We start from the raw sequence: 18,247 nt of genomic DNA, 5'->3' as shown, positions 1-18,247 counted from the left end.
TACATTTGAAATTGAAAAACAAAAAAGATGCAAACTGCACATAAACATAAAATGTCAAGAAGAACAAATTGAAAATATTTGAAAAAATGTATCATATTCTGTGACAATGCAGTACTTTAGTTAAAAGTGATTTCTTAAAAAAAAAAAACAAATTAATGTGCTATTAAAAAAGAATAATATAAACAAAAAATATGTTAAAAATTACAAAATTATGTTTTTACATAAGAAATGCAATTTTTTTTTATTCTGTTCTGTAACCCTAAGGACATAATGCTTTTGGTTACTTTCTTCAATAACTTAGCATTTTATTCATTCTCATTAAAATTTATTAAGAAATAGCCACAACCTGAATTTTGGATGGAAATAATGCAAATAAAATGATCATTTGGGTTTTACACAACTTGATTCGACCAAGACAAACCATAAAGTCCTCCTTAGAATTTAATCTTGCTTCCCATAAGAGCAAAAAGATATGTAAAACAAGATATGTAAACAAACGTGAAAGAGAATTGAGTCAATCTCTATTCATGAAATTGGTCAAAACCAGCCTTGGTTGAAGATATACCACATCTCATGCTCTTTAGAAAAAACTAGAAATTGACTGAAAACATTTACTTACCATAATAAAGAACTTTCATTTCTTTATTAGAAGATTTAGTGAAGAATATATTTTAATTTGCATTCAATATGGTTTCTTAAAATACTTTTGAGGTGTACACATGCAAACACACACAAGCACACACACACACACACATAAACATTTATGCTCATATGTGCCACAGCCTGAGCTTATGGGAGTAAGAGGAAATAATCATAATTTTCACCATCCTCATCCTCGGGCATACTTCTGTTTTCTGACTAAAATATAAAAATGCACCAAGCTATCCTTGCATCTAGCATTCCATTATACTCTGCTTACTCCCATAGCAAGTAATCCTCTGTAATGTAAACAGTTACTTAATAAGGAGTGAAACACGAATAGGAAACTCAGTGTATAATTTAGCTTAGAAATTAACATAGCTACTAAAGAAATAAAATGGTCTAAGCATGCTAATCATGAATTTCTTGAATTTTCTTTATTTTGAAGCATCTTTTCAATACAGGCTGAAAAAGAACAGTATACTTTAACTTTATGTGTGAAGTCTACATTTGTAACAGATATATCATATTTAAATAAATATTATTTACTCCTTTTATTTTCCTACTTAAATTCTACTGTTAACTATATTTATATCTCTCAAAATCCAAGGCTTCAGTTAAATCTTAGTCCATGATTGTAAGACAGAATATCTTTATTATTACTAAAGTATTTAAGATTTTTTAATGTATACAGTTTTGGGATCAATGTACTAGTTTTATTTGTCTTCCAGACACACATTTTCTACAGGTATTTTGTGGAAGCACTGCCACTATGTATGCTGTGATGATGATTAGTGAGCAAAAATGTAAAAAGTAGTGACTGGTACTCTATCTCCACATAAAGTCTCCATCTTTGATGATGTTGTACAAAAGATATTTTTCACCAGTGGATTCATAATATATATCCAGGACATAATTAACGAGGTAAAATATCTCTGTCAATGAAATATAGGTGTTCTCCAATCTCTATTTTCTTTCAGAAGTAATAGATACAGGCTCATAATCTCAGCCACCATCTGTGTTTTGTCCTTTTGTTCAATATTCTTCCAAATTACTTATAGCCCAATGAAGGTACAATACTTTCTCAGATGATACACAAATAAAATTAATTTTGTATTTAAATAGACTATGTACTCAACCTTGCCCTTAAACTATTTTTGATTCATGTAAAATATTTATGAGAAATAGTTATTTATAGGCAATGAATACATATAGACATAAGTTTGAAAGTACATAACAAATTTCAATACTTGTTTCCCCAGGGAGGTAGTCTTTTAATTGTTTGATAAAAAATATGATAATCATGTGGCAAATATAATATCAAGTACCACATAATTTTTATTCCTATGAATTAAAAAATATCAAAATCAGCGTGACCCTATATATGCAGTACCTGTAGACAAAAACTGTGTGTACAGTTATTAGGACTGTAATCCCTATTTCAAGTATTTTTGAGTGAAAGAAGTAATTGTGTCCCAGAACATTTTAGTTTGGGTACTATCTCACCCCAAAATCTGCAATACACGTTTCAATAACATATTGCAAGGATTTTCTCTTTAATGTGCTTCCCAGTGTGATGCTGGCTCAGTGTACTTCTGAAAAAAACAACGCAAGTGTAATGAGAATTTGGAAAATGTGCTCACATCATGCTATTAAATGTATCACTTAACAAGGTATGTGACATAAGGTTATCTGTAATATTTGAAACACCTCTTATTCCATTTTTATGTTCTTCAAAGATGTAAAATATCATCCATTGCTGTAATCCATTTCCAGAAGAAATTACTATAAGTTAGTATGCATTTATTTACAATGTGAGTGGGAATGCTGTTTCTCCTACATGTTGTGAAACAATCATTTTCCTATTAGAAACTGGACTACACTTTTGTAACTAAGTTATTGGGTTTGAGAGGCTTTTATATTCATTTTGAGATCGGGTAAAATGGATTATATCAATGAGTTCTCAAATCAGGTTTCTGTGCTCCTATCACATTGGACTTTATTCATACTATGCATACCAGCCATAAAATGGTTATGCAATTGTTACGGCTGAAAAAGATCATCAGGTCCAACTGTGGCCCTAAGTGCCACATCTCCATCTTTTAAATACCTCCAGGGATGGTGACTCAACAACTTCCCTGGACAGACTGTTCTAATACCTGACCATCCTTTCCACGAATAAATTTTTCCCAATATCCAATTTAAACCCCCACTAGTGAAACTTGAAACCATTTCCTCTCACCCTATGCCTAGTTACTTGGAAAAAGAGACCAACTCTCAGTTGGCTAAAAACTCCTTTCAGGCAGTTGTAGAAAGTGATAAAATGTTTCCTGAGCTTCATTTCTTTAATTCTTTAATTAATTCTTTAATTCTTCAAATTAAACAACTTCAGCTCCCTCAGAGTTTAGGCCAGATGCTTCTCCACCCCTGCTGTCCTCCAATAACAGAGCACTCCAGTGCCTCAATGTTCTCCTTGCAGTGAGGGACCCAGAAATGAGCACAGGATTTGAGGTGCAGCCTCACCACTGCCAAGTACAGGGGAACCATCACTGCCCTGGTCCTGCTGGCCACACTATTGCTGATACAAGCCATGTGGGTGATACTGTTAGCGTGAAATAGTATATTTCTGGAAGCTTATATTTTTGAAAGATTCAAATAATTTTTCTAAGCAATGCTCCTAAGTATTTTAGGTGGTTTTGGAGCTACTGAAATAATTCTAACAATGACATCTGTTCTCCTCAGAATATCTCACACAGACAGCAAAAATTTGAATTTTCCAACCATGTTATTTTTTATTTTTTTTTTTTATTAAAAATGTCAATTAATTTGTCCTTAAACTTCTAAAAAAAGATGGTAATCCCTGTCATAAAATAAAAAAGTTGCTATGCCTCTAAGATTAGTTTAAGGTTGCACTAATGTTGGAGACTGAATGGAATCATAACTCAGAAACTCCCATTGCTCAGAAAAATTTGCCTGCCTGCAACAGCTTATTGTCCCACAGATCAACACTTCCCTCTGCTTTGGGGCTTCGTTTGCAAGTGTTCAGGGTTGGGCCAATTTTTCCCCCATATCTAATATTCTCCTAATCCCAAATCAAAGGAGCAGCAATTTTAACTTTCAGTTCCCATACAGCAAGTAAACATAATCACTGTATTATAGGATTTGACCCTTCTGCAGTCTAAGAACTGTTTACTCATTCATCCCACATGAAAAACGGATGGTAAATTTCAACAGCAACCCAGGATCCAGCAGTATTATTAATGATCTAGTGCATTAAAGACTGAATTCCCTGAGTATCTCTATTGACCAACCTGGTGTTTGATTAGAGTTCCTCATTTACAAAGTTTGTGTTTCACTTTTCATGATACTGAAAAGTAACAGAAAAATATTTCAAAATATAAATAGGATGGGAATTTTTTCCCAAATGGTCAAAGGTAGGAACTACTTTATTACATATGTTAAATATGCTGTAGATAACATAAATCTACTGAGTAATACATTTGTATAAAGGTCTATTGTATTTTAGAAAAATATCTTATTGTTAATGACAATTACTAGAAAAAGATGCGACTTTGTAATGCATATATTAAAGGCCAGGTGACCTCTTTCCATTTGTCCTACAACTCCAATCACTGCTGAGTGAAAAGAGCATGGTGCAATGTATCACTGAACTTTGTCAAACTCTTTTGGAAAGGAGTTTTGTCTGCCAGAAACTGCTTCTTTTTCACATATATATATATATATATATATATATATATATATATATATATATATATATAAAAACTGTTATGAAAACAGCTCCAGTCAATATGGTCATAACAAAGAAGGGTTTCATGTGGGCTACTTTTTCACCCCTGTAAGAAGTGCTGCAAGCAATGCAGTTGTAAACATTAAGTCAGCAAACATCTCTAAAAGGTTTTGATTTTGAAACACTGATCAATGTGTTAATAAACTATTAAAAAGTAGTAGATTTCATTTATCTATGGATGTACAATCACTTTGTATTCCCAGAACTGTTCATGCACAAATCTATCACAAATGAAGTCACCGTGCTGTAAGCATGTCCTCTGGCTTACACTTCCTTTGCATAATGAACAAAAATCGCATTCAGAAGCAAATTTTCTGTTTTTGTAAGTTGTCGCAGTTGTACTGACAATTTATGCTATGTCTTCCTCCATTTAGATAATATGAATCACATATATGACAGGCAGGTCCCATGCATGCAGTTTACCAGGCTTGCATATTAGGTATTCACTCTGAAGCCTCTAATGGCAGCAAAAAATCATCCACAACTGCTTAAGCTGACGACGTTTCTTTGCATTTTATATGCAATTGCTCCATCTGTCACATACCTTTTAAATATGAAAAAAGGGCTCAGTTTTCAGAAATCACACATCAGTTGTATGACCTCTCTGTTCCACATAGCACGTGCTTAACCTTCTAGAAATTTCCAGCTCAAACCAGATTAATACAGGATTTAATAGTCATTATCTATAATGACTATTTAATAGTCATTATCTAATATGTCTTATTTATGCAGCCATTTTAATAGAACTCTAAAGGTCTTATTTTCCTATCCCATGAAAACTATTATAATTTTACAATTAGGTCAAGTCAACAGTTCATTGCAGTCTCAAGAGAGCATTAGTAAAGCAAAATTTAATTTCAGCATTTCTCCTAAGACTGGTTGGAAAACTTTGCTTTGAGTCTCACCTAGTGTGCAAGACTTGAGTCATTCCATGTCCAAAGAAGGGCTTCCATCACTGGTGCAGTTTGGCTGCCTTAAGACTGTACCTGGTTCATCCCTATGGCCAAGGCTCTCCAGCTACCTTTATAGTTGTAACAAGAAGTTCCAATTTGGCAGTTTAAGAAAGATCAAATGAAGCATTTAACACTTCAAATAGAGTGGAGGAAAATTATTATCTAGAATTTCAGCTTGTTAAAGTGACATAGAAATGACTGTGGATGCCCTACGTTAGGAAAGATCATAAAGGCAGGCAATATATCTATATACCTGTTGTTTGGAAGTCTGTTCATTTAATCAGAGAAAGAAAAATATATTCATATTGCCTAGATTTAAATAACTATTATTCTTAACTCTTTACAGAATAATTGAAACATATGTGCCTAACTGCGTGTGGGTGTACACATGTAAGCAAATACGTACACATAAATGCACATGACAAAGCTCTATACAGATAATCAGCTTCCAGAAAGAAACCAGTTTTATCTTCTGGTACTCCCTTCCCTAATCATGTTTAAATTAAGTTATAATCAACATCAACAATGTGCATAACTCCAGCAAACACCCATATCAGTGCAGTCTTTAGCCATAAATTAGATGCCTTCCATCTCTTTCCTTAACAATATGAAGACTTATATTCCTACTGTTCTAGGTAGTTTTCAATGTGAAATTCAATGAAAGCTCAGAAATTTGCTTAAATGTGTCTGAATGAAATGTGTTTAGTTTTGTTTTAATTCCTATATTATCACTGAATAGCAGAAGACACACGATTAAAGTAGCCATTATTCTAATGCCATTAATAACAACAATACAAAACCATTTGGGTTGTAAGTGCTAGCTCTGTAAAGCAGCAACATTTAACTAAGGAACATGCAATATCATTTAATTCATGTACTTAATCACTCCAGCTTCAACACACAAAAAATTTATTGGGATTCCAGAGAAAACACATAGATGTTGGTGTATATCCAGGAAATGTTCCTTTTCAAGAAAAGGGGATTAAAGGACAATTGTGTTTGATATCCATAATTGGATGGACTGTAAGGAAGATCAGCTGAAATCCCTACAGTTTTGTGTTCCATGCATTAGCGAGGATTAAATAAAAAAGAAAATACTGTTTCACAAGCTTTTTCAAATAGTTTCAGAGACCAAATGAAAAAATCTGTTGAAAAATAAAAATTCTGAGGTTGAAAAAGAGGTTGCATAAAAAATATGGGATTGTTTTATTACCTTAACTCTGTACTCTATGTTGCCTATAGGTTTCAATTACATAAAGAGGTTTTTTCACTATACTACTATGTTTTCCTATATATTTCATTTTTGGAAAGTGAGCAATGTATTTTAAGAAGATTGTTAAAAATAGGTCTGTGATGAAGAGAAACACTGACACTTATAGTCAGTGTACGATTACTGAATGATTCAGTATGATTACTGAAAGAAACACACCTAAATGTTATTTCTTTTTCTGAAAATATTTGCATTTACTTAGATTGTATTTATTAATGCTGGAAAAGAATTTATAAAAAGACTAAATTTTATATTTTGACCCTGTTAATTCATTTTAGCACACTTCATACCTCCTAAAATTGCTCTGAATAAAAATTACCAAGAATAATAATTTTAAAGCTATTGAATTAACATTTAACATATTGTTTTCATTCATATTAGTATTAGTAAAAATATTATTATTTTAGAGGAGTAACTAAAATAGAAATTAGGTAACCACATCAATTCATTAATAGTTTTTATAAGGGTTTTTGTCATGCAATCTGCTTTATTTGATGGAAAACTGGACTAAGCCTGCAATGCTTACCAATTCAATAATGAAAGACTAATTAAAACTATAAAACTATCATATAGTTAAATTAATTCTGAAAGAAGTACATATTTTTCTGTGCATCAGCTGAAACACTGTCAGTATGAAAGCACAGCAGTGACCTCAAATAGCTGACATTTCTCTGCTGAAGTGATGCACTTGTGAAAGTGTGAATGTAGTAAAGCTGTGTCCTAGATTCAGCTGGGATAAAATTAATTTTCTTCATAGTAACTTGTACAGTGTGGTATTTTGAATTTAGTATGAGAATTATGTTGATAACACACTAATGTTTTAGTTGTTACTGAGTAATGCTTGCCCTAATTCAAGGACTGCTCAGTTTCCCATGCTCTGCTGGTGCACAAGAAGCCAGAGGAGCATGGGAGGATCTCTAAATACTGGTAGGATCTCTAAATACCACTGTAAAGTTTGTTCAGAGTATATTAATACTGCACTGTCAAGTCAGTGAGAGTAAGACAAGAGCTGAGTGCAATTAGCTGCAGAGTGGAAAAAGTTGTTGGCATGATGAGTACACTACAATTGAGTTGCCAATAATGTAGACAACTTCTAAACTAGAAAATAATTTAACATTTATTATTAGTCAAAATTCCCAAGCCTAGATGCAACTACATTCTACTTAATGTAGACAAGTGGAATGTGCAGAAAGAATTCACTAATATTGACTTAATGCTACCTATTACTAAAGGGTGATTGCTTTCAAATACGCCTAAGAGAAGTTCCTATGTGCCATTTCAAATGACTGTGAATGAACACTCTCTGCAGACAACTGAATACCGTAAGCACACACTCTGCATTTGGTGAAGTTGTTTGTGCAAATTCTCCCTTTGGGCATTTGTAGGCACCACTGGAAGCTGTGAACTGAATAATCAAATCTTAAGAATGCATCTAATTAATTGATTCAGCTATTTAATTCTTAATTTTGAAGACTAGTTCAATTTATGGTTGCCTTTGGAGAATTCAGAAAGTAATTGTGTGTGTTATGCCAGTAGATCCTGTGAAACTGTAATTTTATCCCATTGTGATAGATAATAGTCTGGCACCATATTTTGATGTTTTCTGGATCTTTGACCCCTAGTTTTTATTTGGAAGTCTTGAGAGTGTTAATTACAGGTAAATAGAAGGTCCATATGAGACATCCAATGGAGATAAAAGCTTTTTTGGATTTTGGGGTTTTTTTTGGTAAGTTGGTTTTGTTGGATTTTGGCATACAGCCATGTTTTCAGGTTTTTTTCTCTACTACATTTTAATGACATCTTCATCTACAAACAATAATGCAGTAAATCTTACTGGGATTAATAATACCAAACCAGCTAAACAATTAGGTTACCAAATAACTAAGTTGCTAATAAGAAGAGTATAAATTTAAAAGACTGAATAGAATATGCTATAGCTATTTCCGGGAAAATCATACCTAAGCTTTAGATAATGAAGAGCTTTACAATGTGAAATATGAATATTTAATTATTCTAATACTTCCCAAAATATTATGGTTTCCCTAGAATTGAATAACAGATGTGTAGGAAAAGATAGAACCTTGAATATTAAGTTCATGTAAATATTTTAGTCATTATTACTCAGTACTGAAAATGTATATGACTTTTCAAAACATAAATTAGTGTCCTTATCCCAAAGAACTGGCAATACCTTTTTCATATATATACCAATATCAACTTGGTATGATTTCTTTGTTTTCAGAGAGAGATTTTAGGGAAGAGGGATGAGGAAGGGAAAAGCAGAGACAAAACCTGTAGCATTCTGTATTATTTACAGTTTAACTGCTTTCAAGCATTAGTTTTGGGTATATTATGAAGCTGTGATATTTTATCTATAATATTAAAGAACACAGACCATTTTCATTCATGCATGCTATATAATTATTAATTATATTAAGCTAACTTCAAAACTGGTCATCAGAATCGTGATTTAAACTCAAAAATCAGTAACACAGCATTGATCTCACTAGGACCTGATCCATCAAAACTCCATTATTTGAAAATATCAGTTGGTTTTGAATAATTTGTGCATTATATATCTGTGCTGGTGGAAAAACCTTTTGTCTATTGAACAAACTGGATGAGAACTCCAGTATCTCATTTTGGCTTTCCATTTTGCAATGTTCCAGGCATAATTCACATTTTGTACTTTCTCTGTTGGGGCTCATGCTTTATTCAAAATTTAGAAAGGAGTAACAGTGGCTTGTCCATTACAATTATCTGACAGATGTAGGAAATTAGAAGCAAGTAATAAAAAATCCTTTTTGACGTAAATACTACATGGTAAGTGCCATTTGATACAATACAAGATAATGGAATGATATAATATTAATATTGTATAATAAGATTTTCTATTCCATCTGAAGAAAGGCAAGTTAAATTTTGCATTTTATAAGAATTATATGTGAACTACATAGAATTAAATGTGAAATAATCCAGCTTATATATGCAACTACTTTTGAGAAATTGAATTGCAGTCATCTTTGACTAAATACAAGTAGTTCTTGTGAAAAAGAACAGGTAAAGTTTCTCTTCTTTTGATTTATTTAAGCAATATTATTGTAGATGTGCTGATGCTATTTGTTGTCATATGTACCTTCAAGTCCTACAGAAAAAAAAATTGTTGTGTATTTGTATTCAGCTGAAGAAGAGGAGTGAATGTCTCCTTTTCTCAATCAGTGCAATTTACAATTTAAAACACCTACCATCTCTTTGAGGAAATTAACTATAATTGGCAGTTTTGCTCAGGAAAATAAACCACAGAGCTTGACTCTGTTAAAGGTCACTGACAAAGGGATTTAGCGAGGTTTTCTGAAGGTAAAATTGGTACAACATCTGTCCAAATTATACCTGCCTGTATGCTGTTTTTACTCTGTCACACCAGGACTGCAATACACTTATATGAACAAACCAGAACTGGCACCACAGCCAACTTTCCTACCAATAATGGCAACAAGAAGAAGGTGTCAGATGTAAAAACACAGCAAAAACAGATTGCTGTGATCAAATCTGTCAGGGTTTCCTCTTGGCACTAACCAACCTCCTCTCCAATGTCAAAGCCTCCTGACAAACACCACGTGGTGTAGCAGATGAACTTACCTGTGCCTTGAAACTCTCCCCTCCCCTCTAAACACTCAGTCTCTGCCAACTGTTTTTCTCCTGAGTCATAATTTGAAAGGAACAAAAGTACCAGGTGAAAGGTGATTTTTGTAGTAGTTGTTCCTCAGGTGGACAGCTGCCAAAAGGCAAATTCCATTAGTTCCCTGTATGTGTATGTGGTTGTATGTGTGTGTCTGTTTGACATTTGCCAAGTTCTCACACTTTTTTTAGACTTTCATGTGTGGATCCTTTAGCAACAGAGGAAAAATCTGAGAATGTCTTTTGCACTCTGTTTTGCTTTTCAGGCTTCACTATGGGTAATTTCCTACTTCTTACCAGTAAACCCTGATAAAATTGGCCATAGAAAGTGGAGAAAGGAAAAGAAAATCATCAGTACATTATGCCTGACTAATCCAGTGTCATTCCATGATTATTATAGGATAAGGGAAAAGCTATGGACGTCATCTCTCTCTGCAAAAGAGACACAAGGTCTCTTGTGTGGTTCCCTACAACAGTCTTGCTGATAAATTGGGGAGATAAACATTTGAGGGAAGGACTATTTAGATGGATTAGGAACGGACACCATGGCTGCTAAAAAAATAGTCAACAGCTAATAGTCCAGGTGGAAACCAGTAACCAGTGGTGGTGTCCCTCAAGGGTCTGTATTAGTACCAGTACTATCAATGACACAGTGGGATTGAGTGCACCATCAGTAAGTTTGCGGACAGCACCAAGCTGTGTGGTACAGCTGACACATGGAAGAGAAGGGCTGCCAGTCAGAGGGACCTTGGCAGGCTTGAACAGTCAGCCAGTGTGATCCTCATGAAATTCAACAAGGCCAAGTGCAAGGTTCTGCACCTGGTTCTGGACATTCCAGCATCCGTAGAGACTGTCGGAGACTGGATTGAGAAGCAGCCCTGCAGAGAAAGACTTTGGAATACTGAAGGGTGAAAAAATTAGACATGAGATGTCAGTGTGAGCTTGCGCCCAGAAAGCCAATCTAAATCTTGGTTGCATAAAACCAAGCATGTTCACTATTACTGAGGGCTGTGGTTTTATTTTGCATGCTTTCTAACATCTATGACACAATAGGTTTGGAACAAGTTTAATAATTCTTGCAACATTATGGAACATTCTGCAAAATTGCATATAGAGTTCTGTGCAAACAACATTTTACATTTTAGCATTTCAAAATAAACCCTTGCTGTCATCCATATTTTAACTCTGGTGATATAATTTTCCTCATGATCAAAGTGCACTGCCCTTCTCTGTCCCATATTGACTTTACCACATTTCATTTTAGTATCTCATTTCACAGGTCTCTACATAAATTTCCCTTGGAAGCTTATTACAGATTTTTGTAAAAAGCAGCAATTCCAGTAACAACCCTTAATTTGTGATTCAGACTCTTGCCTTTGAAAATATATTTCAAATTCATTAATATCAGCAGTAGGGTACAAACAAGAGCATTAAAGAAATTGATACTGTTCCCCCTTTCAGGAGTAGCTCTCAGATTTTCACACCAAGAAAAAAACATCCTCTGACAAGTTATTTTCTTCCAACTCTTCCTTCTTTCCTTTGCGTGTTTTTGCATCCTCTGGCACCATTCTTTTTCTTTATAGTGGTTAAGGTTTCTAAAGTGATGTTCTTATCTTTTCCTTACACGACTTTGATTCTTCTTCTCCCTCATTTTTTATGTCATTATGTTTTAATTTGATCATGATTAACTATCCACAATATCTACTTTACTACCTCTGCTTCTTTTGGTTGGGGTAGAGATCATTTTCTTTCCAGTAGCTTGCATGGGTTGTTTTGTATTTGTGCAGGAAACAGTGCTAGTAAAGCAGGGATGTTTGAGCTATTGCTGAGCAGAGCTTGCATGGTCAAGGGCTTTTCTGCCTCTCGCCCCACCCTACTCCACCAGTGTGGGGGTCGGCGTGGGCTCCTCCCAAGGAGCTGGGAGGGGACACAGAGAGGGACAGAAGACCCCACCTGACCCAAAGGATATCCCACACAATATGGCTTCATACTCAGCATATAAAGCAGGGCATGAAGGAGGAAGGCAGGGGGATGGTCAGTGGTGACATTTGTCTTCCAAAGGCACTATTACACGTGATAGATCCCAGCTTTCCTGGAGATGGCTGAACAACTGCCTGCACATGGGAAGCAGTGAATGAATCCCTTGTTTTGCTTTGTCTGTGTGCACAGCTTTTACTTTATCTATTAAACTCTTTATCTCAACCCATGAATTTTCTTACTTTTACCCTTTCGATACAATCCTCCATCCCACTGCACGAGGAAGGAGTGAACATGTGAGTGAGCTGGCTGGGGTTTACCATGACAACACCCTAGAATATCAAAATTAATTCAATCTCATCCTCTCTTCAGTTATTCTCCATCTTTCAGCATTCAGTAATAATTGAATGCTATTGCAGTTTAACTCAATTCTTAACTCAATTTTTGTTAATATCACCTTGTTCTATTCTCTTTTTCTTCTCTAGGTGTCTAGTTTTACAAGAAGCAACAAGACAATATGCATTTCTCCTAGAGTAGTCAGGAATTAAAGATGTATAAAAGAGTTAAACAAGCCATATTTTGATAAACTGAACTGTCAGAAGAATAATTACTACCACCTATATCCCTAGATGCATTAAGTAGAAAACAGTATGTTATTCCCAAAAAGGGGTTGAGAATTAAATTATTGATTTGCCAGTGAAATGTTCAATGTATAATTAAAATAAATTACTAAAAGAGATTAGTAAGACTATATAATATACATATTAAAATCAAAGAAAAAGTTATGTAGTGTAAGGAAAACATTCATTAGAAGCATCATAGAGCATTTATATACATACACAGAAAATAATCCATCGCTCTCTTTAAAGAACAAGTATCACTCTTTTATCTGCTAGAAACCTTGATTTAAAAAAAAAAAGAAGTTTATAAAATTTATTTGGATTAAAAAAAAAAAAAAACCTTTCCTAAAACGTTTTCCATGAGATATTGAGAACATAATTATTTACAGAGAAAGATGTAATGTCATGCATTAAAAACAAAATACACAGGGTTTGTTATATTGTAACCAGAGGTCAATTTTCAAGCTAGCAAAAGACTAATGGTCTAGTAAAATATTCTGTATATTAGTCTGAGGTTGTTTAATATTCTGTTAATGATCTGGAAAAGAGGATGAATTATCATATTGTACAATTTTCCAGGCACAGAAGCTACATGAGCCAAGGCTAGAAAAAATATTAATATCTTCAAAGATAATTTATAAATCTAGGAAAATGTGGGAGCTATGTTTTTTTAAACTTAAGGAGCTATGTTTTTTAACTTAAGTTGCACAAACATCTACATGCCTGTGAAATATGAGCTATTCACTCTGCAGTCTGTGGAGATAAGCAATGCCTGCCCCAGTTTGAGACAATTGCATACAAGGCGTACTTCTTTCTCTTTTTTTCTTTCTGAATAAAAAGTAAACAGCACAGAGCTGGACATACTTCTAAAGTAGCATGGACATACTTTTAAAGTAGTAGTACTTCTAAAGTAGTATAAAACATACTTATAAAGTAGTATAAGTAGTACTTCTAAAGTACTTCTAAAGTAGTATGTTTAAAAACTAATAGTCATGTACAGTGTAAGCAATAACTGGAGCCAGATACATGACTGTTAGATTCCAAATTATCCATAACTTCCAGAGAAAAAGGTTTGGGCATTACTCTAGTCATAGCCATAAGAACCTTAAAAAAATTGTCATATGCAACACCCAGAATATAAAGCACAGCATGAAATTATTCTGAAAATACAGAAATATTGTCCATCAATGTATAATAACCAGGCATAGCAGGTTTTATCAGGAATGATACATTTATATCCAGATTCTTTTTTACACAGCATATAGCAGAAAGTCTCCCATCAGTACTCTATTTCTGGAAGACAAAAATTACTTTGTATGCAAAGAGATTCTGTTAGAGCCCTCAATTACATCCAGAGATCAGAAAAAATAACAAGAATTATAAGATTGTTGAATTGTTCCTTTACAGAGCTCATGTATGAAGTAAGCCAACTTTTCTGTGAAAACAGTGTTGAATTCCTTTAAAGAATTGAATATATTTAAAAGCTATTAATTGTTAAAAACTCAAAACCAATAAATGCTTTAAAAAAGTGACAAAGACATAATGCAATAAAATACCAAATATTAATTAGCATTTGGTACTATTATTAGCATTTAAGTATATTACACCATATAGCTGTCACCAACAACTCAAAAAAAGGCAAAACACACAGTTATGTCTAATTTAACTGAGATAAGTGAGACTGATTTGTGTTCACAATAAAAGTTATGGGGCAGAGATGGTGAATTGTGTGTTTCATGGCATAGATCAATCACCACACCTTCTGGCAAGAAATCACAGTGAAGTTCAGTTCATACAGAAGTCCCTTGCACCATCAGGATTCCTTACTCTGATGCATGAGAGGACTGACAGTTTGAAAGAAAGGAGTACAATAAAAATATTTTGCGTGGTCCTAAAACACTCTCAACCTCAGTTTTTAATGGTGTTGTGGAGAAAATTGACTTTTATAACAACAAAATTATTTAAGATGTAGTAGCAGTGAAATGCTAAATTCATATTAGTATCAAAGAAGGACTAGTTACTGTCCCTAGTTCTCACAAAGGGGTCAGAGAATCCTAGAATTAAGCTTCCGAAAGGGTTGGTTTCGTTCTTGTTTCATTTTATTCAGCCTTTTTTATTATTTTATTATTTTAAATATTTTATTTCGTTTCATTTTATTCAGCCTTTAAAGTTTGCTATATTATTTGATCATACTTGGTTCATCTTTATGGTCATAAAAGGAATACTCTGTTAGGGGATAAAATGGGGGCCTCTCTTCACCCTTAGAAAATTACACATGCTTCATATTTTTCTTAAAATAGACTTTCTCAAAGCATCAAAGCCAATCACACAACTACTTGTACACAAGTGCATAAAAGAATTGCCGTTTCTAAGGTTAATTAAAATTTACAGTATATGTGCCTGCTAATTTAGTTTCAGAATGGACACTAATAAAAGGAACATACAAAAGTCTGTCCTGAAAGCAGCAATGGCAATAGGAAGCCATTGTCACAAGACAAATCACCCTAACATCCACACAGAAGAAGGCTGAACTGATTCAGAGCTGCAGTGATGTTGCAAAAAATGTACCAAGTTTTAAGAGAAATAATTTTTTTTTAAAAGCCATGAGCCTGGCACAGCTTCCCACATGCAACTGGCAATACAAATCAAAGGTATTTCAACCTATGGTTTGGCTACACAATTTTAAAATTGGAATAAATAATATTTACCCTTCAGACCTGTGAAACATTTTAAACATAGCTGGACTACTTGTCTTTTAAATTTTCATCAGAAATCTATGAAAACTGACAGAAAGCAACTGTACCTATATATACACATAGAATTAAAAAAACCATCTCTTTTAAGGATTGAGGCTGCATTGCTCATAATTAGAAGGGAAAATATTATTATAACTAAGGATAAGATTTAGAATTAGAAGAATAAGAATAAGAATAAGAATAAGAATAAGAATAAGAATAAGAATAAGAATAAGAATAAGAATGAATAAGAATAAGACATGCGAATTCACAGACTTACAAGAGGGATTGGTTATTAACTGCTAGACCATGAATGACAGTACATTCTTGGAAATGAGCAGAGGGAGAGAAGAGAATGCTGATGTTTCTTTAAATCTCCAATGTATCACGACGCTTACATCATGCTGCGTTGGGTTACATCATGTTAGGACTAGTGATGTAACCCGTCGCAATGCAATGCACACATCGCATTCAGTCAGCACTTTTTCAGCCTGTTCACATGATCACCGTGGCCAAGAGAGGTTTGCTTGAGTTAATCAAAATTATTGTATTTCTGTGGTGTTTATGGTTGGTCATGAATAGAAATGTTCTTGGTTTAAGAAAATGCAGGAAGGAAAGCAGAACTAAAAAGCATCCTAAATATAAGACAAATGTATAAAACATGCAGGAAAGCTTGGTCTGCTGATGATAAGAAAAGCCACCCACATGAATATATTATATAGTAAACTTAGGAGCAAGTAAAACAAGGGAGAAATACCAGATGGATCACTCTCACTATAAGCATATTTCTTCTTTAAATATAAAATACATCCAAGTGTTCAGTCGGGGGTTGTGCATTTGCAGAGGGGAAAGGGCTCCCTTTTTTTGTTTTTTTTTTATGGAATGTGGTAAGTTGAACTTCAAGGCAGGACTTAAGGGTAAGCTTTTCCTACGTTGTATGAATGCTGTGCTCTTGTGCTACCCCAAACCAGGCTTCAGCTTACATTTTAGCAACAATTTCTATGCAGAACCAGGCTGCTGAAGGTATCAGAACAGTGTAATTGCCAGTGTCTGCAATGCACATGCAGCAGCTAAACTGTGGTTGATGGTGGAGCAGGTGCCCAGAGGAATATTCAAATAGCTGGAACAGCAAATGCAACTGTGATTAGAGCCAAATATTGCATACCAACCGTAATAATTTGCCTAATTATTTAAGACAAATGCCAAACAAGTCTAATCTTTGTCTCACCTTATGCCTTCCTTTATTTTCTTAGTCTAGCCTTAATGCTACTCCTTAAAGCTTGAGCAGAAGCATCGGAATATCAGTATGGGAAATTTTTACTAGTATTTTCATTTTGAAAATATGATAGATATTTAAATGCATGGTTGAAGATTTTCCTTGTCATAGGCCACAGTAAGTTTGTTATTTCCTACTTGTTTTTTTACACTATCCCCTGGAAAGCACTCTATTTTCTAAATGCTTATACATAGGAAAGATAATCAGCATACTTACAGCATATTCAGAAAACCACTATTTTTTTTTTTTATTAATCCTAAACTCCTTAATATTTATGTTTAGATGGAGAAATAGCCTTGAGCATAGGATGCAAAAAAACTGGCAAGGAGAGTATGATGTCATATGCTATACTGCTGCTTTTTCTCCTGTAAGATCTGAGCATAAATCATGTCAAATTATGTCTACTGGAAACTTTGCATTTTCACTGTTGTTTTTATGTTCAATTAACATTGCTTCCATTCTGTCTATCTTTGCAATAGGTATATACAGAGTCCTGGTGATTTTCCACTCTGCTCTCCATCCTGTACACACAGCTTGCTCAAACACACATGTACACAAAACCAGATAATATCAATTTCTTTCAAAGAACTGAATGTAAATGGAATATTTTAAGGTTGGTCTTCAATTTAGATGTGAAGATGCATTCTCTTTCATTGGCAGTTATAGTCATGAAAGCATTTACTATTTCTTGACTAAATCCCACCCTTTCTGTCATCTGCTTATAACTGTCTTGCTAGAAGCTAATTCAACTGCACATGTGATTTCTTCAGAGCTCATCTCAGACAAAAATGTGTCAAGTTAACAAAGAATGACTTTAAACTGATAAAGCTAAAGCACTCTGACTGAAATAGGTTAAGAGACAATCATTTGACTAGCTTCACAAACAGAGGCAGAAATTGCTGTACTGAAGGGTGGCAAGCAGTGACTTTCTTTGCTGGCACAGCTGCAGTAAGAAGAGGATTCATCCACTCCTCTGAAATACTTAAGCAGGTGAGAAGTGACTGGCAGAGAATGAAGGATTAAGAATTTACTGGAGAGAGATAAACACTAATTTAATCTCTAAGAGTGAAGTTAGAAAGCAGAGTGGTATTATGCCATCAGGAAGCAGGAACCACAATTGGTAAAGCAGCAGATGCCAATGAAGGTACTCAATACAACTGTTTCTCATAAATATGTGACTCCAAATTGCAAAAGAAGCATTTAATCTCACTTATTTTCATATTCTACCTAGTCTTTCACCTTTAATGACAAGACAAATCAAATTTCCCTATAGTAAAATAATACTAATGAA

General features: G+C 34.0%; 1 protein-coding gene across 4 annotated transcripts in view; it reads right to left on the bottom strand.

Moving 5' to 3' along the window:
- The window catches only part of NLGN4X (neuroligin 4 X-linked), a 164,310-nt gene that overhangs the window by 70,972 nt on the left and 75,091 nt on the right, over nucleotides 1-18,247 (bottom strand). The window lies entirely within an intron of this gene.

The sequence above is a fragment of the Vidua chalybeata genome, chromosome 2 (assembly GCF_026979565.1).
Source record: "Vidua chalybeata isolate OUT-0048 chromosome 2, bVidCha1 merged haplotype, whole genome shotgun sequence".
NCBI lineage: Eukaryota > Metazoa > Chordata > Aves > Passeriformes > Viduidae > Vidua > Vidua chalybeata.
Note: the sequence above shows the minus strand (reverse complement) of the source record. Positions and strands in the feature narration are given on the sequence as shown.